We start from the raw sequence: 24,965 nt of genomic DNA on the forward strand, positions 1-24,965 counted from the left end.
ATCCTTATCTCAGGTGACACAAGAACATTACACCACATACAAATAAAGAGTTCAGTATTTCTTAATGGCTTGACATTGTTGTTGATGAGACAGAAAGATAGAGCTCTATCAGTAAAGGTACAGAGAAAGGCAGCATGCACACTCAGAAACGAGGTATGAGGAGAGAACAACTTTTCCTGTTGGGAAGGGAGCCTGCCCAGGTGGGACAGGACAGCAGTCCGAGATGGCAACAGCCTGAGGGTGTATGATTTCCCACATGGCAAGAAGGAGGAGGTACCGAACACAACTGCCAGGCAGCAGAGACAGGAGGAACAGAGAGAACACCTCCTCATCATCCTCAGAGGGGAGGCGTTCCTCCTGCAGAACCTCCCCAGCCCCAGGGGCATCAGAGCAATTCCACAAGTCTACAGAAGGCCAAGCGTTGCAGGGACAGGGATGCAACCTCCCAGCCAGTGCCAGAGACTGGTTTAGCTCTGACATAATATGACAACTCTCATGTCCTCCTTAGCAACAGAAGACGACCCACCCTTTCAACAGTACCTTCCTCTTATCTATTTTCCACGTACAAGGAAAATCAGGCATTTTCTTATGCCCAGGAGTACATAAGTGTATCCTACCAGCGCACTGTTCTCAGCCACCCCAGCCTGACAAGCTGACTGTTTAAGCAACAGTTTATTTAATCTATTTTGGGTAGATAAAAAGCATGTGCTAACGGCAGTGCAACAGCAGGACACAGCAACACTGCTGAGGTGTCAAAAGACACGCTGCTTCGAGCACACTTAATGTTATCCCATACAACCGATGCAGCTGGTTTAAGATGTGGGCAATTAGCCTCAGGTGATGGTGGCAAAATGAATTTGCTTAGGAATGTTAGAAAGCCAAAACCGAAATGCAATCTTTTATAAAAATGAGCATATAAAAAAAGTTTTCCCTCTTTGTGACAAGAAATTATTTACTTCTAATGCTGAGTCCAAAGTTAACAGAGGATAAATGCAAAAGCAAGACATGAAACAGTATCCCTTTTCTGAGGCCTGGCATCATACAGGTTTTGAAGAAATGTGCAATTCAGCTTGAATGTATGAAATAAGTAATTTCTATTAAATAATAATAATTAAAAAAATAGATCAGATAAAGTTCCTGATCAGACAGCATTTCTCTCCTGACATACATATGACTCTTTGGAAACCCTCTGAAGACCAGCTTGCCCTCTGGGTAATCAAGTGACACATAATTAACTTTTCAATGGAGAGAGTTATCTTCATATAACTTATTTCCTTCATTTCTTGGAATAAAACTTCCCTCCTGTTCCTCCCCAAACTCCTAAACATGTCAAAACGTGCTAGCATAGTTAGGTTACCACTTTACAGCACGCTCAGAGACAGAAGTTTTGAATTACTCTGTAAGGATTTTACACACACTGTGGGACTGTCATATGATATGTAACGTGTGGAAAAATCAGACTTATATTGAAACAAATTAAAAGAGCATGGCTATACTGCTGGCAGCTCTTTCAACTTTAACCCACACTCCTTGCATTGCTGTCCATAAGAAGTGCTCAACAGTTCAATCCGGGTTTTTGAAAAACACTAATTACTACTCTGTTGCTGAGTAGGTATGTTGTAAAACCCCCACTGCCTTATGACGACTTCAAATTCCAGCCTTACTCCCTGCTCCTGGAACCAGGAAGGGAACCGGCAAAGCTGAAAGGACCCAAAAAAAACCCTGGTTACAGACCCACTGGATGAATTTCATAGCTGACCTCACTTGGGAGCCACGGTTAATGTAGGGGCGAGTTGGACAACATACCTTGCACAACAGTTTGCTAACTCGACCTCCCCAGGGTTTCAGATTGTCACTATTGACGCTGCTGAAGACCAGCTCCTGGCAGCCTCCAACCCTTCCCAGCTATCCCCTTGGAGGAAACCTCCACCAAAGTAACTTTAGCAAGGGTTTTGTGGATAATTGAAGCATGGCAGAGGTTACCAACCCTCCAGCTTTCGGCACGACACAGGAACCAGTGGGGAGAATACCAGCACCCTGGAAAGGCGCCAAGTCCCTAAACATCACATTAGTGAGAAATTACGTTTCAGATACGAGTCAAAGATTAGAAAACGCGTTGCCATCTCAAGTATCAGACCTCAAAACAGTACGAACTTTCATTCTGAAACCAGGCAGAGTAGGTCAACACGCTACCACTCGATCCACCTGCAAGACATTTCTTTCTAATTTAAGCAGTTATGTGTAATTCACAATATTTTTTTCCCTTGTGTTTACAGAAGGATTACTGTCTATTCCTCTTTAATAAAACTGGTAATTTAAGACAGGAATCAATTCTTAACATTTAACCTGACAGGTTTCCAGCAAAACTCACTAAAGCTTTTCTTTTTTTTGGAGACTCAACAATAAATTCACCCTTTGTACCAAACACAATAAAAACAGCTAATACTGTAAAACAAAGCAAGATGCCCCAAGACGATATTTTTCCATGACACATTTACCTTAAAACACCTGTTAAGTGTCTATATGTTAAACCTCCACCTGAATGTCTCAGAAACTAGTAATAAAACTTGTGTTAGGAGACACAGCAGTTCTGAAATTTGAGAATCCACTAATTATACTTCAGAACCAAACCACTGCTATTTCACAGGAAAACTCTTTTCTCTGTAAACATGACAATTACCATTTGTGCAATTCAGTACTTGGTTTCTACTCACACACACACCCCCCCCACCTCCCCTTGACAGGAGATGTGACATTCGGTGACAAACACCTGATTAAAATTCAGAGTGGCAAGACCAGCGGTACTTTAGGAACACCGTGCTGGAGCCTCAGAGCCATTCAGGTAAGTATCAGAAGTACCACCTCAGCCTTTCAGATTCTACATCGGTAATGTCAAAGCATAAAGAGAAATGATGTTTTCGATAGCATTTAACAGTTAATTTTGCTCCAAGTTTAAAATAATCTGAACAGCTTGTGTCTCATATGTTAAATGTTGTAAATATTCATTAACCATTAGTTTGCTTGTAAGGCATACTACTACTTCATTTTTTAAATTAAATTTGTGCAAATCTTAGCTACCAGCCTTAACAACGCTTAAACCCTCAAAGTATTCAGAACTGCTCGTACCAGATTAAAACAAGAATTTTCCATAGGCAAACATTTAAAAAAAACCAAAAAACACAGGACTGTGAAACAGCTTAGAGGGAGAAGGGGAGGGAAAAAACAAAACCACAAAACTCACTTGACTGTAACTCGATTGGACAAATCCTGAAGATCTCCTGGGTGAAAAAGCTGAGCTTCTTTCAGTCCAATATTTTCGCACGCTTTCAGAAAAACATTTATATTATCCTGCGAAGAGAAGTAGAAAGCAGTTGCTTAGTTAAAAGCACTAAGCAGGTTTTGCAAGATGATTAGTGTGAGCCTCTAAATGTCAAAGTCCAGCTCACGGAAATAATACTGAAAAAGCAATCTTCTGGATCACAAACGCAGGTCGTTTCTCATGCACGCAGGCTGGTTTGTGATCTTGGTGACTGAGGGTACGTTAAAGATTACCTGGCATAAGGCAGTGGCGAGCCAGTAGGCAGCAATCTCCACTTTGATGTCAGCTCTGCTCAGCAAACAAACGCCCTCTTCCTAGCTTTGCACGACAAGCCTCACCTCTTGCCTTTAAAAATAACTCCAGCTACTGACATTCACCACCCAGAAACTCTTGGCAGGGGAGGAAGAAGAGGAGGGACGCGCTGTTTCTATGCTCACAGACCGATGAGTGAATACTGCACCTGGAGTCTGGGTCTGGTTGCTGAGCAAAGCTCCAGAGAGACAGAAACCAAACAGTATTCAGCTCTGCTGGTTCCTTACTTGTGGGGGGGGGGTTTGCTCTCCTGCTCTCTTTTTGCGTTCCTCCCCTTCCTCTCCACCCCCCTCCAGCTCACACCAACATATAACAAAATATAGGTGCAGCGTGTCACAGCACCCACTCGCTGCACCTGCTGCAGATCAACCGAGCAGCAAGAGCAAGGTTAAAAAAAAAAATAATAATCCAACGATATAGAGAGAGATTATACAACTTGTGATCGCTTTCCACTTCATAAACAATAGGCAATAGGCAAGAAATTCCTTCTCGTTAAGGCGGAATGCTATCAACAACAAAAGAATGTGCCCTCTTGTGCACTTGCTCCCTTCAGCTGGAAGCCACAGGAAAAGGTACACAAAGTTACTTAATTCACAAGCTACGTACAGCCCTGCCATTTGAAGGCTTTGTAAGGCAAGGTACTGGTAGCGGAGTTTCACAGCATGGAAAAGCAATTTATACCCTTTAAACTTTTTTTTCAGACGCATACTCACTGGATATAACAATTACTCCATCATTTAAAATTTATTAGGAAAAAAATCCACAAAGAAAACAGCAGCTGCTTCTAATACATACTTTAAAAAGTAAAAACAAACACTTCAAAAAAGGAAAAACAAACCCAAGAAACCCCACAACCTTCTGTTTTGAATGGCCCTAGGATTCTAGTATTTCTTATCAGTCTGTAAACATGGCTTCGTTCAAGGAAAATATTTGAACAAGGTATTCCCCATGCAGGCTGCGGACTCCATGTCACCACATCCGAAAGATCCCAAATGTCTCACACCATGAATGTTATGTCCCAAAGCCTGATGCACGATGCGCCACAGTGGGGCATATTCTGCTGCGGGGAGATGCGAAATGACAACGATGATGGGGGACGCGACGTGGTGGCACATGAATGAAGGGGGCTGCGAAGGATGGAGGACAGGCAACATTACCTCTTGCACCAGCTCCTGCGATACTCAAGGGGCTGCCTCCACAAGTGGCCAAGGTAGAGCTTCATGCTGGGGATGCAACCTCAGGAGGGGCATTTACTGCCCCTTCTTCCTCTCCATGCAATATAGGGAAAGCTAGCTAGATGTGCCAGTTTCATTCAATCAATTTTTGAGTGTCACATTAGCACCAAAACCCCAAGGACGTGAAAAGGCATCGTTTCTCCTTCATGCAAGAGGCCACGGGTTAAAGTCCCACTGCGAGAAGAAGAGGAACTACTTGTTAAACAACCAAACACATCCAACTAACAGGTCAGTGTTCAGGGGTCTGGGGAGCCCAATAAACAGGCAGGTAAGGAAAAGGAAGAAAGCAACAGAGCAGAAGAAACAAGTAGTTACAAGGTAGTGAACAGAACTGACACCAACACCAAGGCAACACGCCCTGATTGGTCTGACTGGTCACCAAAACTCAGAGTGAACTCCCAAACTGACCGGTTACGTCAACTGAACTGTGGAGAACGAGCACACTGCGCAGGCAAACAAGGAAGAAGAGTCAGATATTTAGAGAAATGGATGCTGCCTACACCCTGAGCACAACAAAAACAAAGCAGAAGAGTTGCTCATCAGTGGCTGCTCAGCTGCACAACCACCAAACTGTTGCCAGACGAGAGAATTAAATTTTGAAGGTGCCACAGCAATTAAACCTGTCAAACATCAGCCCTCTGACAAATAACACTTACAGCCCCCAAGCACACCATCACTGACATGAGTCAAGACCTTCAGAAACGGGTCAGAGCAGGGGGACATAACACGGGAGGCAGAACACACCTAGTCACTGCGCTCGCTGGCGTGCAGGATAAAACATGGTTCAAAATCTGCCTCCCCCAGCTCCCAAGCCAGCAGTTTGATCATGCCTGCCATCTCACAGGTGGCTACCCCAGTACCAGCTCTCCTCCCATCAGGGACTGAAATTCACCCCCAGGCCATCAAGAGAGGTTACCCAAAAGGCTATTGCTCAGGTTTGGATATTGACACAAAAAGGTACAATTTCAACCAACCAGCACTTCTAAATACTGTCCTTGCCAAGTTATTCTTGACCATCCCTAATTACCGTAGTAAATCACTGAAGCTACAGGTCTCAAAATAGCTAGCAGCCATTTTAAACTCTACCAGAATAATGAACCTGAAAATGAATTTTAAATAGCACCACAGAAATAATCAGGAAAAAAGTGACAAGCTATCAACCTTGCAATTAGATTTATCATTAGAAATGTGAACAGGAACATTGTTCGGTGATTAATGTGCTCAAATATAGAAGCCATCACGCTATTCCTTTTACCAATATAACTGTACTTTAATAAAACTAATGGTCATTACCACTTCAGCTCCAAAGGGTATACTGCAACCTGAATCTCATTACAAAAAAGGGTCCTTTTTAAACATTCAGAACTCAAAAGCCCAGAGAAGAACAACACACTGTACCTATCTCCTGGTGACCACAAGTCACCCAAGCAGCGTGCCTGAGAAAAAGGGATTTCATGCCTGTGTCCACAACACCCCTCTGCCACCAAGTCCTTCCCAATCTCTGTAAACAAGGGCAGACCATTTAAATTTAAGCAAGATTCAAATTAGCAGAGTTGCAGAGAAAAAGGAGTATGATGATGAGAAGACAAGGCACCTATATAACGAGAACAGGAGAACTTGGTTCCGTTACACCACTAAAACGGAGCATGAGAGGCAATGCTGCTGCCATCTACCAGCATAAGGGGAGCAACACCAGAAGGGGAGAGAAGAGCTGCCCAGACCAAAAGCAAGGATACATGGTCAGACGGATCAAATACGTTTATGCACAAAACATAAGGTTTCTGACTATTAAAAAAGAAAGCTTCTGAACTGACTAATGGGGACAAAATCGACTAGATGATTTTAATACAGAGCTTGATCAACACATTTCAGTGAGCATCTGAAGTTGGAATTAGCATCATACAATTACAGATCTTAAATCACAACAAAAATAAAGCCTGAAGTCTTAACCACAAAACTGAACTGCAATTTATTTTTGGTATGTTATTACCACTTTTAAGTGTTTTGGTGGGAGGGGGTGAGGAGGCTGGAAGGAGACTGGGGGAAGGCTGTTTTTTTTCCCCAGTGTTCATGACGGAACAGCAGAGCATTTCTGATGCTCCCGTAATAATTTGAGTTTCCCACAAGCTGTACAGACTTACATTAAACGCACAGCACAGAACGCTGACTAGGTAGAGCTATTACCATTCAGCATTTCATTTTTGCCTCAAACTTCAAAGTAAACCGCACCCAAAAACTCTGCAAAGTCGTAACACAGGAGCCGGAGCCAGCAGCAGGAAGCAGGTCATCCAGGAGCAGGCATTTAAATACCGCTGTTCAGAGGAAAGATGAACAATACCGCACGCTTTCAGGCATGCACCTGCCTCTCTAGTCCCCATGGGGCATCACTAGCCACAAAACCTGCCTTCCGCCTGTTGCTAAAGCATCCCCCTCTAACCAGCATTGAGAAGGAGACAAGATGCCATGCCTGTATTGCAAGTGAGACTGTGGTCCATGTCCTCTCTCCGATGACCTAGCAGAGCAGAGTTGCCTTTCTCACTCCCGCAACCTCATAGACATGAGGAAAGAGCTGAGCCTTCCCTCTCCTTCCTTGCCAGACCTCCACACTGCTTCTGCTCCTAGGCAAGGGGCAGAGGGGCTGTGCCAGAGCTCTGCAGCTCCTGCAGGTGAATGGGGTGGGAGGGGGAGGGCTGACACTGCAGGGCTCATTCCCATCACTATCCTCCAAACCACAAAGAAGAAGAAAGAAGCCTGTCACTATATGGAAAAACACAAGTACACGGATACCTTCCTATAAAAAAAAAAATAAAATTAAACCAAGTAATTAAAAAAATCGAGGGATCACAACTGGCAGTGGTGCTGTGTTTGCACCTGTAACCAGCTCCCAATGTATGTCACCATAGCAAGAACTCGAGACAAAGGTGATGCAGCACTATGAAAAGGAAAACAGCCACGTAGGCACTGGTGAGGCAGTGAATGTGGGGAAATACATAGGTTCCTCAATACCCAAAAACAGGAGAAAAAAGAAAGGGCACTTCTAAAATCGAAAAAAATAGCATAAGCAACAGGAAAATCAGTGAAAAGACAGGAGCAGACATGCAAAAAGGATCAAGAGTTGACCTTAAGTAGAAAAGAAACCCCTAAAACTGAGAAGGGCCATACAGTGGGTAAATACAAAAAGAATTTTAAAAATCTCTAAAGTGAAAGAGCATGAAGTGAAGGGTAATTAAGAAGAGAGGTCTCCATATAACAATGTGTAAATACTATCTTATTTTGACTACTTATGTGCAATGCAACATCACACTAAATTCGGCTTGTATACTTGAGCTGCAATTTAATTAAAAAAATAAAAACCCCTCATTATCATGATTATCTGGGTGGGGCAGGAATATTAATTTAAACAAGTGTGTAAATACATTCGCTTTCTTTAAGGTGCAGTCATGCTGTGTGGTAAGCCTGTCTTCTCCCTAGTTAACTGTTTCTCTGAAACCCTACACATGCACCGAAACACAGCGAGATCTCGTAGGCATACAAGTCATGGCACATCTTTCAATTCAGCTGGCATCTGGGAGAAAAACAATTTAATTAACACAGTGTTTTTCTGTTTTTCCTGGCTGTGTCAGCCAATAGATGAAGATAGTCTATTGTCTGTTACTCTTATGCAAACACCCACTGTTTCAGTTAAAGCCCTTACTTCTACTGCTCATCAAGTTCTGGTTTTTTGTTTTGTTTTGGGTTTTTTTTGGGGGGGGGTTAGGTTTTTTTCTTCCAGAGTATGAAGGGGAAGGATTGGAACATAATTTCACTATGGCACCCTATGCTCCCAGGACCGTGAAGCATATTAGCATATTTGCATAGAAGTATTACAGCATCATCCAGACCATGACTTGGTGCCAGAAGTTGTTTTCAATTTCTAGGCTCCCAAAAAGAAGACAGAAAAAAACACTTAGTACCTGCAGTGCCTAGCAACAAAAACTTCTGACATTTTAGCAAGAGAGGCTGGTGCATTTTTTTGGCTACAGAATTCTAAAAACCGTCTGAATAGATCATATTTAACTGGCATGTTTCTTAGTACTACATTTACAAGATGACTCCAAATGTCTTCATAAGTTTACACTTTCTCTCCTTCAGCTCTGCATTCATGACAAATCCTCCTTATTGGCACCCACATTCCCTTAAGTAAGGGCCTATTTCCATTACAAAAAGAGGTACTTTTTTAAAAGTAGAAAATGTTTTTCATAGATGCAGCATTATACTGACCACTAAAGCTGGCTCAAATCAGTTTAATACCGAATTTAGGGCTGCATTTTGCAGCAGCATCACTGCACAGCTACGTGTTGTTTGTATTCGGAGGTGGGGTAAGGGAAGAAACCTACAGCAGGAGCTCGTTGAACAAGTCGGGTAACTTGCTCTTCCTCGGAGGTATGTTTCGGTTATTAGCATTGGCTGTGGGTGCGGGGTGGGGGCAGAAGGAGGGAGAGCAGGGAATGGGGCTGAACCAACCTTGTGGTCTGACCACAGGCCTGGGAGCCAGGAACTCCCAATTACCACCTTGGCCTTGCACGTCGGGATGCTCCGTGCCTGTCACCCACCCATCCCGGACGTAGGCTGCGATCCCAGCTTCTACAGCTCTCCACGTTTCTCTGAAGGCTGCTAACAGGTTTGACCTTGAACTGAAAGGAGGAGGAGGAGTTGGTGGAATAGCTAAACTACTTTTTTCCTCCCTTTTTGGGCACAAAACTAAAAATAATAATTAAAACAATCATCCTGCAGGCATAATTTGACTTAAGAGTGACCTCAAGGCTTCTGTTCGGTAAATTATCCCACATATAACAGTGTGCACAGAGCACTGTATTGGCCAAAGATCAGAAACGGTGCTAACTGCTTTGCCACTCCCCTCCGTGTGCCCTTCGTCGTTTTTCCACATTGTGTAAAATAATAAATTACCGTGATCCTTGACACAAGGATTCCCTGCCCCAGCTATACGCACGATTACAGACATCGACTCTTCAATGATTCACTTGCAGCCTTCCTCTCAAAAAGCAGGCCCTCCTGCTGCCAGAATGAAACTTTCTCCATAAACTCTCCCATTACCTTGGTGCTCCCAGTATCGATAATTGTAAGTCATAGCCAGGAAGAGGAACGTTCCTCTTCGCCATTCTGATTCACAGGCCTGACCAGAGTTCAACCATTATGGAAACCACATTCTGAAGCAGCCTTAGATAAGAAGCACTTTGGTTTTGGACAAAGAGGCCCATCCATTCCCCAAACCCCAACTCCATCTGCAATGACAGCAGCCGGTCACGGACCTCTGTGACACCAAGGTGTGTTTTGAAGGATCTTCCTCAGAGTTTGTTCTTCAGCACTGCCCACCATCATGTCTAACAGCCAGCTGAACACCTCTCTGCCTGGCTCACTTCATTGCCTGCAATCGCTTGCAGCACTGAGCTCCACAGTTTCTCTCCAACAGGAGTAATGGGATTAAGGAAAACACACAACAGAAATTAATGGGGTTTTTTCGAAGCAGGATTGCCCAGCTGACAGCTTTCAAGGTGCTTGACACTGGAAGGGACCAACTGTCCCCAGTGACTCAAAATCCCTCCCAGGCCCCTGTCTCTTACTGTGCTACAGCATAACCTTTGCTATGACATTACAGCTGTATATCACAACAACATGTACCAAATGAGCCTTTTATTGATAAGAGAGAGTGAATACCAGGTTGTAAACCACAGGTGTGTTTCTGGGATGTCACTGCTACCAAATAAGGCCAGCTGGAAAGGAGAAGGGCAAAAGTACAGCATGGGGGCACCTCAGGCAGACATGCCTTGTTAATCAAGAGAGCTCTCTGCACTTCACAACTTCATCCCATTTTGGATGAGACAAAGGGAATTTAGCTCACCCACTCACAGGCATTCTTACTGCAAAGAAACCATAGGCTTGGAAAGCCAGTATGGAATAACCATCCCGGGCTATTTCAGTGTTTAGACAAGCCTTAACTTTCCCACCAGTTACTTGCATTCCAGTCGAAGTCAAGGAAAAAAAAAAAAAAAAAAGGAAAAAGAAAAAATCAAGCGATGTGCCTTTCACCCTGAACGGTTCATACAAAACAGACTTTACAAGCAAAGCGTGTAAAATACTCCAGTGCCAAGTCACCCCACTACACAGAACTGGAATGACAGTAATCCACTTAAAGGTGAAACTCCCCTGAAGCCTAATGAGTAATAAAAGAAGTAAAGACCTCTTGTTCTTGAAACACTGAAAGTTTTGGCAGAGCTTGCTTCTCCTCCCCACACTTCTTCTTATTTGTATACACAAGTTTTTCTGTTTTGCTCGCACAGGTTAACATCAACCAGATGAAATTCAGCCCCTCTGTACACAGGGCTTCAAACACAGCAAGTTGCCTCAGATCCTCAGTTCACGTAGTCCCTCATTTTTAGACTATGATTTAGTACTTCATTCTTCATAGAAGAGAATTTGGAAGTTTCCTCTAACTTTGCTTCCTTCAGCAGCCAGACATCTTTTGTTTCTCAAGAGAAGTAGCATCCTACTACCCTGTTGAACCCTTGCTGCCCTACATGGGCTCATCCCACAGTGTAGAGAAGCTCCCCCCTGAACACCTGGACCAATGATTGGGTTCGGAGAAAATCCACCTTAGTGTCAGGCTTCCTTGTGTCTCCCCCGACCCTCATGCCCCGCGGAAAGCGAGCTCACTCACTGCAGCTGCAGCGTCTCAGCACCCTGCATTTGGTATTGGCATGGTATTTAATAGATCTTTTACATACATCACCAGAGGAGGGTGATTCAGCACGGGCACATGGGCGCGGAGGTGTTCAGACAGGCGTTAAAAGTTGTGGTATGAGGACTTTGTACCAAACAGAAGAGCAAGTAGCATAGCTCCAGCACTGATACCGCAGAAAGTTATCACCACTGCAATTAACATCTTTCTTTGGAAATTGTCATGAATTTTAAGCACCGCACATCAATAAATATCTGACAAGCAACAGAGAAAAGCACTGTAGTGTCCAGCTTATGAAGATTTAACACAGATAAACACCGACTGCCGCAAGAAATCTCAAAACCGCACTTCCTTGGCAAAGCAGGAGAAATCAGATTATAAATGTCACAAGTATGATTTAAGGTGTGTACCTTTCCTACGTGGCTGACATTTTTCTTCCAGTTAGGAAGGAATGTTTCTTTACAAACACAGAAACAGTCATCAGTTATTTAAGGAAATAAAAATAGCATACAAATGACACCACAGACTACAGCTGAATGAGTTGATAAATGGAAATTTTTTGCAGTTCATTTGGCAACCGTATTTATGTATTTTGTTAAATGCTGGCAAGTTGAGCCAAAAAATGTCATACTTTTTTGGAGCTTTGGTTTAGAGCAGGAGAAGGAAAAGTTTTCACATTAGAAAATTCTTGCTGCCAATCATATTACTTTACAGTTAGTTTACAAGAATTTTTCAATTAATTAATTAGCGTTTTGACTTCCCTTCCCAGTAACACACTGGAAGCACTGGTTTGGAACACATGATCTCCTTTAAAGCATCCCCAAAATACTACTTTTGATTCACGGAGATCAACCAACAGGCACAGCCCTTACTGTCCCCTGACTAGAGACCGGGTGAGTAGCTGAACCACCATTTTGTGGGGTCTGTACCCATATAATTTCTCCCCATTTATGTCTCCTAGTCACATTTCACTTCATCATCACCCACCCAAAACCGGTCAAGTTCAATCCAGCGTCTGGGTTTCATTCTGCCTGATCGAAGTCTTGAGCAGCTACTAAAAATGTCACAAAGAGTTTGCATCAACCTCCCCTTTCCCCACACCCTACATTTCAAAGTGTTTAGGCAGCGACAGAAAACAATTAAAGGAAATTCAAAGCTAAGGCTGAAACATACCATATGTTTTCAAGCAGAAGGGCACAAAGCATCAGTAAACCACTGCCGAGATTACATACTCCCACTATCAGGCATTGAAAGACTACAGAACAATGTCATCTCTAACTATTAATAACCATACTTCCTTTCTAGTTCACAACCCTCTTTTCTTAATTGTCTAACAAAGGTATTTCCATAAAAGCCACATTCCTCTTTCCCAGAAGACAGTAGAAAGAGTACCAAAAGTGATTTATAGTTCCACAGACACTCCTATAAGGTCTTTCATCACTCCTGACATTTGTTAATCTATAGTTTTAGGTTCTCAGAACTCAGATCAGGCTTTTTTTTTTTTGTTTGTTTGCAGTACAGTCTATGAGAGAATTGGACAGAGAGTCAAAATTTCACCCTCACCCTACTCTGACTTACCGATTGGCCTCAGGAAAGCCACTACAACTCCCTCTGCCCACACCCTGCTTTCTTCAGGTGTAGAATTGAAACCATGAGCTCTTTGCGAAGTATTCTGAGATCTAACACTTTAAAAACTTTTTATATAAGAGGTAGGACTTTTCTTAAATTCTTAAGCATAATGATCAGGTTTCTAAAATGCTTCATAAATTTACAAAGACGAAAAAAAAGTCATAACTTCCTATTTTTTTTAAGTACCTTTTTTTAAAAAAATCAGGATTTTCATCCCCCAGTTTGTGTGCCCCTCATTCTCCCAAATTTGAAGCAACATCTGCTTAGGAGTTTGAATTAATGGCAACTGAAACTTCTGAATTTTACAATGAAAACACACACACTAATTTCCAGTTGCATTGTTTGTAGCACTGACAAAATCTCACTAAAATTCATTAAGTAAGAAATTTAACACGTTGTTTGATGGCTACATTTGAAATACCATGCTTTGTCACTTCCCAGGTGAAAACATATTTTCTCAGACTCATATAAATTCTTTTATGCCCAGGAAACTTGTTTGAGCACTTCAGCTGGACCACTGATCAAAGAAAAGTTTCCCCTCCCATGTAATTGTGCTTGTCAGAACAAAACTAGATACTTAAGGTGTATCCTAGTCACCTGTTTGGTAACAGTCATGTAGAAGTCCTCATCTGGTTTAAGCACTTTTAAAAGCTAAAGATGTTACTGCACTTACTTAAAACAATGCAGTGAACATACCACTACACATTAAAATGCTTTTCAGTATTTAATAAAACTGTATAATTTGCCAGAGCAGACAGGTTTCAAGCTAAGTATAACAACAGGCTGAAGTACCGGGGCCAGGGCAGGGGGTGAAGACAAAAACATGGAGAACATGGTGCCTCAAATTGCTTGTTTGTTTTTTATGTATAGTAAAATATGATTACTTACAGTTATGCTATCCTACCTGGCAATTACCATTTCTTTATTGAAAAAAATCTCTTGCTTCCCACAAGAAAAAGGAAAATAACACTTATGGGAAGTTTTGTTACTTGCAGCATAAAAAGGATATTGAATGAAAAGAGGTAGATAACTGCTACTAACCTCATCTCTGTCATCTGAAGTGCTCCTGAGCCTGCAGTAAATGTACAGGCTGCCTTGTGAAGGAGAGCACACATCGGGTGAAGGGCACGAGTTCTGCCAGACCATATTCACTTTCACTTTCTCCCCACTCCTATTGACTTTTAGACACATAGAAGTTAAGAATAAAAGTCACAAGAAACACCAATTGTTGTTGTAAAACAAAAATCTACACTCCTATAAGCAAAGATTATGCCAAGTAACTAGAAGTATCTTAAAATACTTGTCTTTCTGAATTCTTCAACACCTTGCTGAGCATATTCATCCGAAAAACAGGCAATGATGCCTCTAACTTTTTACACATTGAAATTACCAGCTTTTCAGAAAAAGATGTGTACCACCTCGTGCCTTGGCTTCTGAAAAGCAGCATCAGACTGATCAGCTTCCAGGTGAAAGACATCAAACAGGACTTATGCAACTTCACTCTTTGCAGCCATGCTATATATGCACTCACCCTGTACCTCAGAATTTACTGTTCACAGACAACTCAAAGTCCCAAGATCCACATCAGGCACAAGTGAGGGCGATGGAGGCAGGGCTCGAGGCAGAGCCCACAGCCGCCACGTTAGCCGTGATGTGCTCTGATCCTCAGCAAAGAGGCGACTTAAACCTTCAGAAGAAAAAGCAACACTCCACATCACTCAGTATCGCTCTCTTATCACTGCAAAAAGAAATGTCAAGACAAGCAAATAAAGCACGACAAATGGTTATCAGCTCATTAGTCAGCTCTCGACCCAAATTTACGAGGCTATTTCTTACGAGCGTTTTTGGACACGGCTAGCTGCTGCACAACCAGCAATTCCATCTGCATTTGAGCCTTTATTTTTTGTTTTTTGGTGTTTGGTAGCAAAGCAAAGCAAACAACAGTAGCTTTTGTGTAACTTAGTTCATGTATTTGTGTATTTGCCCTTCTTCATTTGTCATGAAGAACAGAAAGGAGAAGTTCTCTTATACTCGTTTTCTCATACCAGACAAGCTACTATTAATATTACTAATGTAGCCCACGATAGTAAAATTTCACAGAGCAGGAGTTTAAAAATTCAAAATATTAAAAAAAATATAGAATGAAAGAAGACAGAAAGCATGGACCAATATAAAGGCTATTACTAAACACAAGGAGGTGAACAGCAGGAGAAAATAAATAGGATTTTCAGAGTGAAAGAATAATTCCAAAGTACTTTGGAAGTAGAGCTGCTCTGAAGAAAAAAAAAAAAAGAGGATTTTTATTAAATTAAAATAAAACCTCCCAAAATAATATTAACATCAGATTATTAAACTTAAGTGGAAAACATAACTAATTTGATTCTAACTAAACCAGAGAGGGAACCTTATAGGCAAATCCTAAATAAAAGAGGCAAAATTAAGAGTATTTCAGTTATAAGTGTGGATTTTACCTGAAAAATTGTTTAAAAATGTCCTATAATAAAGTGAAAATGTCAACTGCATGCCATTCTCTAGCAACACAAAAAAAAAGAAACCCTGTCAAGAAAGCTTTCCCACAGAAAAGAAAATTTTGGCCAGCTGTACTTGATGACAAGAGATAAGGAAGTACCAGGGTGGTTCCATGGTTTGCAAAGTGTTAGGCACAAAGGCTCAGAAAAGTATTTTTTAGTGGCAGCATTTTTATCTCCTCCACCCCTGACTTTATCTCCCTTTCATTCTGGTATAGCTTTCTTTCATTATTTCTTCCTTCTTACCTTTATTATTCCCTACTTTCCTGGTTTAGGAGGCACATGCCGATGATCTCCATAACAAAGTGGCTCTCCTCCACTATTTGAGATGGTTGCCTTGGTGCAAGTGGAATTAATACTTTCTGATATATTAAATAAGTAATTTATAGAATGTAGTGGTGTTATATTAGACTACATTAAAGAAAAGAGGGAACGATGTTTGAGTAGCGCTTGTCAGAAGAGCATGTTGGGCCTGGGTGAACTGGGAATTCGAGTGTGTGAAAAATCCTGCCTAGAAAACTATCAAGATGCTCTTTACCCTAAAGGAACGCTAATTCTTCACCAGAACAAAAAAAAAAAAAACACCCCACACACCACACTCCACCGTGTTTCAGATGCACATGTTCAAACCTGGGACTGCCTACAGATGAACAGTTTTATTTTCTTGTGTAAAAGGGAAAAAACAGTTCACCATAAAACCCTCTGCCAAAGCTGAAGAACTTCATGAAGATGACATTTGATGCTAATATTCATCCAGCGCTCACACTGAGAGAGTCAGAGGTAGCAACATCTCCACTTGTTTGAAATGAAGCACCAACTTAAAAAAAAAAAAAAAAAAAAGAAAAAAAAAAAGAAGCACTAATGGCATTTCATTTACAATTCTAAAAACCCAATAGCTTTCTACTCTGCCCTGGGGTTTGACCACAGCCCCCACGCCTCTGATGTGATGAAACGCTTCCCAACCACAGAGCAAAGCGCTGCACTTCCATCTTACTCACAGAAGCTGCAAGGAGAGAGAGAGAGAGAGTCCTGAACGACCAAATGGGTACGTTGCAAGGCAAGGTTCCCATTAGCTACCACTCTCCCAAAGAGATATTGACTCTAACTCTGAATTTGCTTCACCACCTGGTCTCAGCTGGAAACATACTTTAAATAAAATTTTGCCTTGCTACATAGCATACAGTTATTTCTCCTGAACAATGAACAACGTATTATTCTGACAGATATGTCGAGCTTGCATGTCTTATACAAAACTCATTCATTTTCCCACTGTCTCATGATGTCTTATGACTTCCATCCTGGTTTATGATTCTCTCTGTGTTCAGCCAACCAAGTTGGAAACATGAGGTTTCTGGGGAACAACGGTGCTGCAGTCACAGACGCGCCTCAAAATGCTTCGCAGAGCCTTGCTGGAAAATATGTTGGTCAGACCACAAAGTCCTCCTTGTTGTGTGATTATATCCAAACCATCTCACATGTTGGATTCAAGCTGAAAAGCTCATATTTATTAAGAACCAGGTTTTCTTTGGGTTTGCTTTTGCAAAGCATTCATTTTATTTCCACCACCCTCACCCCCAGAGAACTCTAAGCAAAATCATTTTGCAGGATCTGAACCCAGCAAGATTCATCAATTTGAGTCATTTTCTTTAAATCCCATCTCTATTTCACAGAAGTATAGACCAGAAAAAATGGATTTTTAAGGCACACTGCACTTTCACTACTGTGTATAATGAAATCCCAGCTTCCACAATCCTCTGACTTTTTGGTTACCCTCATGATGTCCCCCAGAAATGCCAGAGCTTCAGGAACTGCTACTCTGTGCTGGTTTCTTTGCCTGCTCTGCTGTAGTAGGGAAAATATATGCATTGCTCTTTACACAAACTGTGTATTTTAGACAGTCTGAAAGACAAGCAGAAATTAAATTTTCATTTTCCAGAAAATAGTTTAGTGCAAAGGTTTTAAACAGCATTTTAAAAAATTGCCAAAATTAAAGCAAACAAACCAACAGCTACATCCCAGCTAACTCCCTTTGGGAAACCTATGGGAGTATCACCATCTCCAAAACCTGCCGTGCGCTGTCAAAAATCAACCTGCTGCAAATGGCATCTTTCTGTGACTGCTGCTGGAGTTAGTCCTTAGCACCCTGCAGACAGCATGCCTCATTGCTCAGGAAACCTCCTCGAAAGCTACCTGGACATTTCTTCAGTTGCTTGTCTTTGACCATCACTTCCCTGCAACAGCTCTGGTATTTGCCTTATCTCCCAGTAAAGCAGTTCAGTTTTCCAAAGTGGAACATAAATGAATAAAGAAACATGGCTAGGATGATGGCTAGATCTCACTCAAACCACGGGAGGTACGTGCCTCAGAAGAGAAATGGAGTAGCGGGGCTGCAGCAGCAAGCTGCTAGATGGAAATCAAGTTATGGCTGGGTCCAACTTTCCCTCTCAGAGTTTTAACAAACACTTCCATGCAAGCTGCAGCCCAGCCTTCCTACACCATGCCAAACTGAGGATGTTTAATCAATTTTTTAAAGTTTGCCTGGTACCAATTTAGCATTTTTTCTTAACTGAATGCAGAGTTTCATTTCAGTATTTCGCCCTCAAAACACATATATTTATTTATTTATCCATTCCATCGTGATTATACCTGAACCACTGTGATCCACACCCAAAAATCACTAAACAGCAGTATAATCAAACTAAAGGTGAAAGTTAAGGCTTATTTTCAGTTGTCTAAAACGTGGTTGGAATTTAGGCGACCCTGCTAATATAAAGCCCCTATTAGATTTTATGAGAATTGAAGTGTCACAAAAGCAAACATGACATAACAAATTAATAATGCATTTACTTCATTAAAAAAAGCACCTCAGTTCCCTAACTCAATACAAAAAAGTATTGCACACAATATTCCACATAAACCAGAATGTTTCATTATTCATATAGGCTTTCACTTCCTATTTTACTCAAGAAATTTGTTTGCAAAATAACCATAACATCAAAGAAACAATATAATTAAACCCTTCTGGAGATTAAATTGAAGATGCCTGTTGAACATTGTATTTCTGTACTGCTGAAAAAATCCTGCCAAGTATTTGAAGTCAACACAAAGCTTAAAAAACAAACTTATATGGAAGTCAAATATATTAACTCCCTATAGAACTAAAGCAAATCTGAATAAATTCCTGGAGAGGAAAAAAAGGGGAAATAAAAAAAAAAGAAACAAGATGTCTTAAAGTATTTCTTTTCTTCTGATAATGAGACTGCCACAAGACTGTCAAGAATACGAGTTTTTTGTTTCCTTTTAATCAGAAAAGCCAGGAGAGAAGTGGATGCTAGTTGTCCAATGATGAACGCATAAAATGTTTTGGAAATGGACTTTAGGACATGAGTATAAACGACTATGGAGAGGAGACGTATAAAAAAAATATCAAAAGATCTTCAGATTACAGGATCTGCAAGACCCACATTCAAGTTGTGGCATCTGTTTATCCTTTAGAAAAAGATGCCATCTCTTGCGGTTAAAATTTCCATCCAGTTTAAAAAAAAAAGTCCCCCTACCAATAGTAATTTCTAAGCCTCATAAAGGCTTGGTGGAGAGCAATTAATGCAAGACTGAAAGACATTGGAAACAGCAGAAGTGAGAGCCATAGAAGTATATATATGAAGCCACACAAAACACTATCTAGAAGCAGATTTGTGGGATAAGCAACTTGCAAGCAATGAAAATATTTCCAGATATGGCAAGCAAGCCTACCAGCTATTTCCTTAGCAAGCTCTTTCCATCTCTAAATCCTATGGTTCATCAGCCACAATACCCTGAGCCTGTCAGGTACCAATGCTTGCTTTTCTATACATACACAAAACCATCTTTTTTGGTTTGTTTTACATGCCAGGATGAAAGCTGGGCTCTTCAAAGCCGGTATAACTGAGCATGTTCCTCAAGTCTGGGAAAATACATCTGCCCTCCCACCATTGCCATCATAAGCACCATCTTCTGACACTCTCCCATTATCACCCTCATAATCATGATCTTCTGAAACTGAAGTACTTATGTAAAACTTTTTCCATGGGTTAACGCAAAACATCAGCTCTCTCAATGACTATCTTCAAGTGGTATTTTAACAGCAATACCACTGGATGATCTCGGTTTATGAGAATGATTAACCTTTCCTCCCCTTTCCTTTATTTTTGAAGTCTTGTAGGAACTAGAAACAACTTGAAGGAACAATAATATATTACAAGTAAGATATAAACTACACACCTAATGAATACTCTGAATTTTTGCATCTGGAAACAAACAAAAAATGCATTTAAAAAAAATTAGAGTTCTTACAGTTATGATTCAAGACTACACTTAAGTCACCACAAAAATGAAATCTAGCCTATGGTTTTCTGTTTTGGACCAACTAGCTACTTCAGAGGCCATTTAGGCAATCAAACTGCTGATAGAATAACTATGCTATTGTCCCCAGAATTATTTTGGTTTCATTTGAATTCTTTTTTGGATGCCTCACGGCAAAAGAATGTGCAGCACTTGTTATTCGCAGGCCTAATACCCTGAGCTTTTCTGGGACAAAGGCAACTAATACTTTCTACATTCATTTGATGTAGAAATGCATGTTCTCAGCTTGTGCAATAATATATGGCAAGTTAACCCAATCTTATGACCTCTGGCAAAGTTAACTACATTTCTTCTTAAACAGCTACAGAGTTGACCAGCAAAAGCAGATGTTTTATTGGGTCATCCCATTAAAACATACAAATACAAGTATCTAGAGATGTTTTGCATTCTACTTCTATTAAGAAATCATGTAACTTGCCTCTAATGTTGAGATTGCATGTTCATCATAAGGTGGGATCTTCTACTTGATACAGGAATCATGCATATGTCCCTGTCCACCTTGGGTCGTTTAAAATCAGACCAATAGTTCTGGTGACAGGATTAAGTGGCCTAGATACCCTAGTAACACGAATAGCCAACAAAGCTACTGTCCTTGGAAAAAACGATGAAGAAAAAAAATCTTTGAATTCACCCAAAAAAAGGGTTTCTGATGCTGAATGGCTACAAAATTTATCCTACAGGCAAATTTGCCAAACAGCATATAGGAAATCTTTTAAATTTCCTGTCAAAACGATTACATGTATTTTTTCCCCTCACCCTACAGACAACATGATTTACAGCCAAAACATTGGCAAATCCCTCAACTGAAGCCTGAAGGGAGATCTTCATAATCAGAGTTATTTTAATGTAACCTAAGCTTTGCTGTGGGTGGGGAGAAGCAGATTCTAAAAATACTCGGGTTACACAGAACATTTCCTAGCCCACCCCTTCCCAAATAGAGGGACATTTGAAATGGCTTGTGAATATAAAACAGGATGGTGGCCTCTAAATAAAGACAAGCAATGCTATATAGGTTTATGCACAGGAGCCATCAGCGTTAGATGTATCTGGGGATGATGCAGCCTCACGCAGTGACAAGCTGATTAAAGTTACAGATCCAAAACACGGAACAGGTAACCTTTGCAGTCTAAGTCAAGCATAAGCATATAAACAGTAACATTTTAAACAAATATTGAAATCGAGCTAAAATCTTGAAAACTTAGTAGTTTTTCATAGCAAGACCATGTAAGAACAATAGGCTCATTAAAAACAAATAGAACTTGGGAATCATATCCCAGATATCAGGTTCGATGTCATTACTTACCAAGCCAGCTATTGGAGTTGACAGACGATTGATCTTCTTAATGATGCCAGGTTTGATCTTGTTAATCAAACTAAAAAGAAGTCATACGATTTTCAGTTACATAATCAACCTTATTTAACTATGAGCATCAATGAGTATTAAGAAACACTTTGCATATAGTCCTAACTTATCTGACTTGAATCAAGTAAGTTTGAACTTATTAACACCACCTAAATTTCTTTTTAAATCAGTTTTCCAAGAAGTGTGCCCCCCCCCCCCCAAAAAAAAAAAAAAGAAAAAGAGATATTTCTGAGAATGGCAAAGTGAGAAAGAAGAAAAGAAAATGCCTGGGTAGGCACAGGCAGAAATGAATCTGTTTCTACAACATGGGTGGTGATGTTAATTAGACTTGAATTTCCCATTTAAAGAATTTCTTCAAATAAAAGTTCTGATGTAGAAGATGTCAAAATTATATCAGAATATTATTTTTCAGTGTGAAAGCTCTGATACTGCTCTAAGTATAGGAAATCAACTCAGTTTTCATCTGCTATCAAGCCCAGTATGATACATGCAACGATCATTTTTGGTACATATAATTTACACATGCAAGTCATATTTTCAATCTCAGCCAGAAGAGATTTCACCTCACATAACTCTTTCTTTATATAAAATTCATAATAAAACTAAGAAGTTAGGACAGACTGATGCATCCCTGTTAAATACACAAGCCCAAATGCATACCTTGTCCTGCAGTGAGGATGAGGCACAGGATTCATTGCACCTTTATACCCAGGTTTTCAGTCACAGAGGTAGGAAAATACTGTGGTTCACCAAATTACATGCTAGACCACAGGATCAACAGAGAACGGGGACCTGAGGACACCCTGCAGACTTCACCTGCCTATATACCTTTGAGCATTTTGGACTTGCTCCCTCTTCTTGTTGCTGCTTGTCTGGCCAGACCCTTTACCCCAGAAAGCATCAGTAAGGCTTTGTGATCTACCCACACCAATGCAGAGTCAGGACCTGGAGTTTAAAACTCTGCGTGGAAAAAGGCATTTTTTGCTCAAGCAGCAAATATGTTTGGAAAATAAACAAAATGAACATAGTTTACATATACACAGTGGAATGGAATATAGATTTCTAAGTCCTTGCAGAAGAAGAAATAATGGCTGCAGGTCCTGAGATGTTTCAACTGCATTAAGTTATTTAGTAAACAAAATATATTTGATGACTTTTCCACAAAAAACCCGACCAAACAAAAGAGATACATGATCTGTTGAGGTGGAATTAAAAAAAATATTTGGGGTTTCCCCCCCTCCTTTTTTTTTTTTTTTAAAAAAAAAAAAATCCTCCAAACGCATAACTTTTACTTGCTTTATTGTACTTAAGAACATGAAGTAGCATGTGATTGGGAAAATTTTAGTGGCTTTCCTCCTCTAATGTACACACATGAGATCTAGTACAATGCGAAAGGCTTTATTTTGTCCACTACTGATAAGCCAGTCAACATGCACACTTCGCCATTAAGTAGGCCAAACAAACCAACTGTTCTGCTATAGGAATGTGTGGCACAAGCAGAGGTCTTATCTGCTGTAGTTTAAGTCAAATATACCATTTCCAGAGATAATGTATCTGTGGACATTAAACTAGCCACGTCACAAGTGAAACAAGGAAACAGGCAATGCGGTGTCTAGTTTGTCTCCACTATTTAAGATCTTGCACTCTATTGACTTTGGTGAAAACTGGACATCTGAAAGCCTTTCCCATCTTGTTTTTTTCTGTTTCCACAGAATTTCTGTGAAAATCCCTTCTCCTTGTACTTCAAGTATGTCAAATTTAAAATTATGACACAGGAGGACAGCTATATGATTTAGTGCAACATAATGAGGCATCTTTTCCTTTAAAGGAAGTTGCGCGCCTCCTAAGGCAAGCTGCTCAGCTGAAGAAATTACAGGATGTTTTTCTTGCATACGGCTATTAATTACAGATAAATTTAACTGATTTGCATTTGGCAGATGGAGGCTTGTATTCTTTTGCCAAATAAGTGTCAACAATGAAGGTATCAGATGATTAGAATGTATCAGTTCACTGCCAATTCTTAAAAGACACTATTTAAGAGTTACAGCTGAATACAGCACACACATTCCACTAAATACATACCTGAAGAAATACCTTCTTATTAAAAGTATAAACTATCTTTATTACCACATTCAGTCTAGTTAACATTGGATTTTGTGAGTTATCAAAATACAGTGCTCATCTCTACAACACCATTCAATCTTCAAAATAAATAAACTCCTGCATATCACAGATAACTGCAAAGCAACTTGCAAGACAGTCTGATGGGCAAGGGGCCCAAAGGTTGCCTTTTTGCATTTGTTTTGGTTATTTTTGATACACAGTAAAAAAAATTAAGAGAACTGTACCTTTATAAATACTTCCTGAAAGTTAGCTTGGCTGAACTGATTTAAGAGTGGCTCTGAGATTTGAGGTATTTTTTTAAATGTCCCAGGTAGTCCTCTCATGAGGCTTCTTTCTTCCTGGAGTTTTAATGACATTTACACCTGACATGCCTTAACACACTAAGGGATTAGCACCGCTTCCAGTCCTGGAAACCTGTTCCAGTAAGTACAAAACCAATTACAGATATGTGGAAGAGACTTGACGAGTGGAGATTTTACACCACTGACTCAGTCTAGCAACGAAACCAGACAAGTCCCATTACTGCCAAGCCTATAATATATAAGCACAAAGAAGCTTTTTAGAGAAAGCACTGCAGAAAAAGCTGAGGTCAGAGTTTGTTGTTGAAAGCAATAGCTAAGTCAGTCCAGAAAGTACTGAAACCTGGACTGCACGTGCACATACATGGCAACATATTTCTACATTATGCTGAGACCCAATCCATTTACTTTCATAATTTTAAAGTGCTTGTTTAAAAGAAAAAGTATATTTTTATTAAGTATGCCAAAGGCCATCCAATAGATTCTACACTATTGAGATAGTTGAATGTAACCATAATTCCCCAGGAGACCAAATAGCCCCTCGTGTATATTACTTACTAATGCTGCTCTTCAGTATAGAACATGAAATCAAAGGCCTGCCTATTAGTTTTAATTTACAATTTTGTAAAATTCACTTCAGAAATTAACTACTTTTAAAAAGAAAACTTATCTGGGTGTAAAGTTCTCTGGGTGGAATAGGTAGCTTTCAGGATTTAGAGAACAACCAGCACACAGAATTTACAACAATTTCTTACAGGCGGGTGAGGATAGGGGACAAAAACCCAAACCCCAACAACAACAGGGTGTATAGAGGTAACTGAGTGCTTTGGTCCCAGCCATGGCCACATCACGTTGCATTGCCTGAAGGCAAAGCTCAGTGATACCATGAGCACTATAACAAATAAAACTAATCAACTGGCCTGAGGATCACGATCCTCTCGCTGACACACGTGTAGGACAACACATGAAACACAGATCTCGAGAGATGATGTTTGAAAGCTGTTCTACCTGCCCATGAC

General features: G+C 40.6%; 1 protein-coding gene across 8 annotated transcripts in view; it reads right to left on the reverse strand.

Moving 5' to 3' along the window:
* The window catches only part of LMO7 (LIM domain 7), a 94,151-nt gene extending 72,618 nt beyond the window's left edge, over positions 1–21,533 (reverse strand). For 6 of the 8 annotated variants that reach the window (XM_068418443.1, XM_068418383.1, XM_068418423.1 and 3 more), the window contains exons 1-2: positions 21,464–21,533; positions 3,242–3,348 (exon numbers count right to left, since the gene is read on the reverse strand). The gene's annotated coding sequence lies outside the window, so the exon portion shown is untranslated. Of the gene's footprint in view, positions 1–3,241; positions 3,349–3,552; positions 3,629–21,463 lie in introns of those variants that run through there. The other 2 variants (XM_068418454.1, XM_068418408.1) reach the window with 2 other exon arrangements.
* Positions 21,534–24,965: the final 3,432 nt, after the last annotated feature.

Source organism: Nyctibius grandis, chromosome 2 (assembly GCF_013368605.1).
Source record: "Nyctibius grandis isolate bNycGra1 chromosome 2, bNycGra1.pri, whole genome shotgun sequence".
In the NCBI taxonomy this organism is placed as follows: domain Eukaryota; kingdom Metazoa; phylum Chordata; class Aves; order Nyctibiiformes; family Nyctibiidae; genus Nyctibius; species Nyctibius grandis.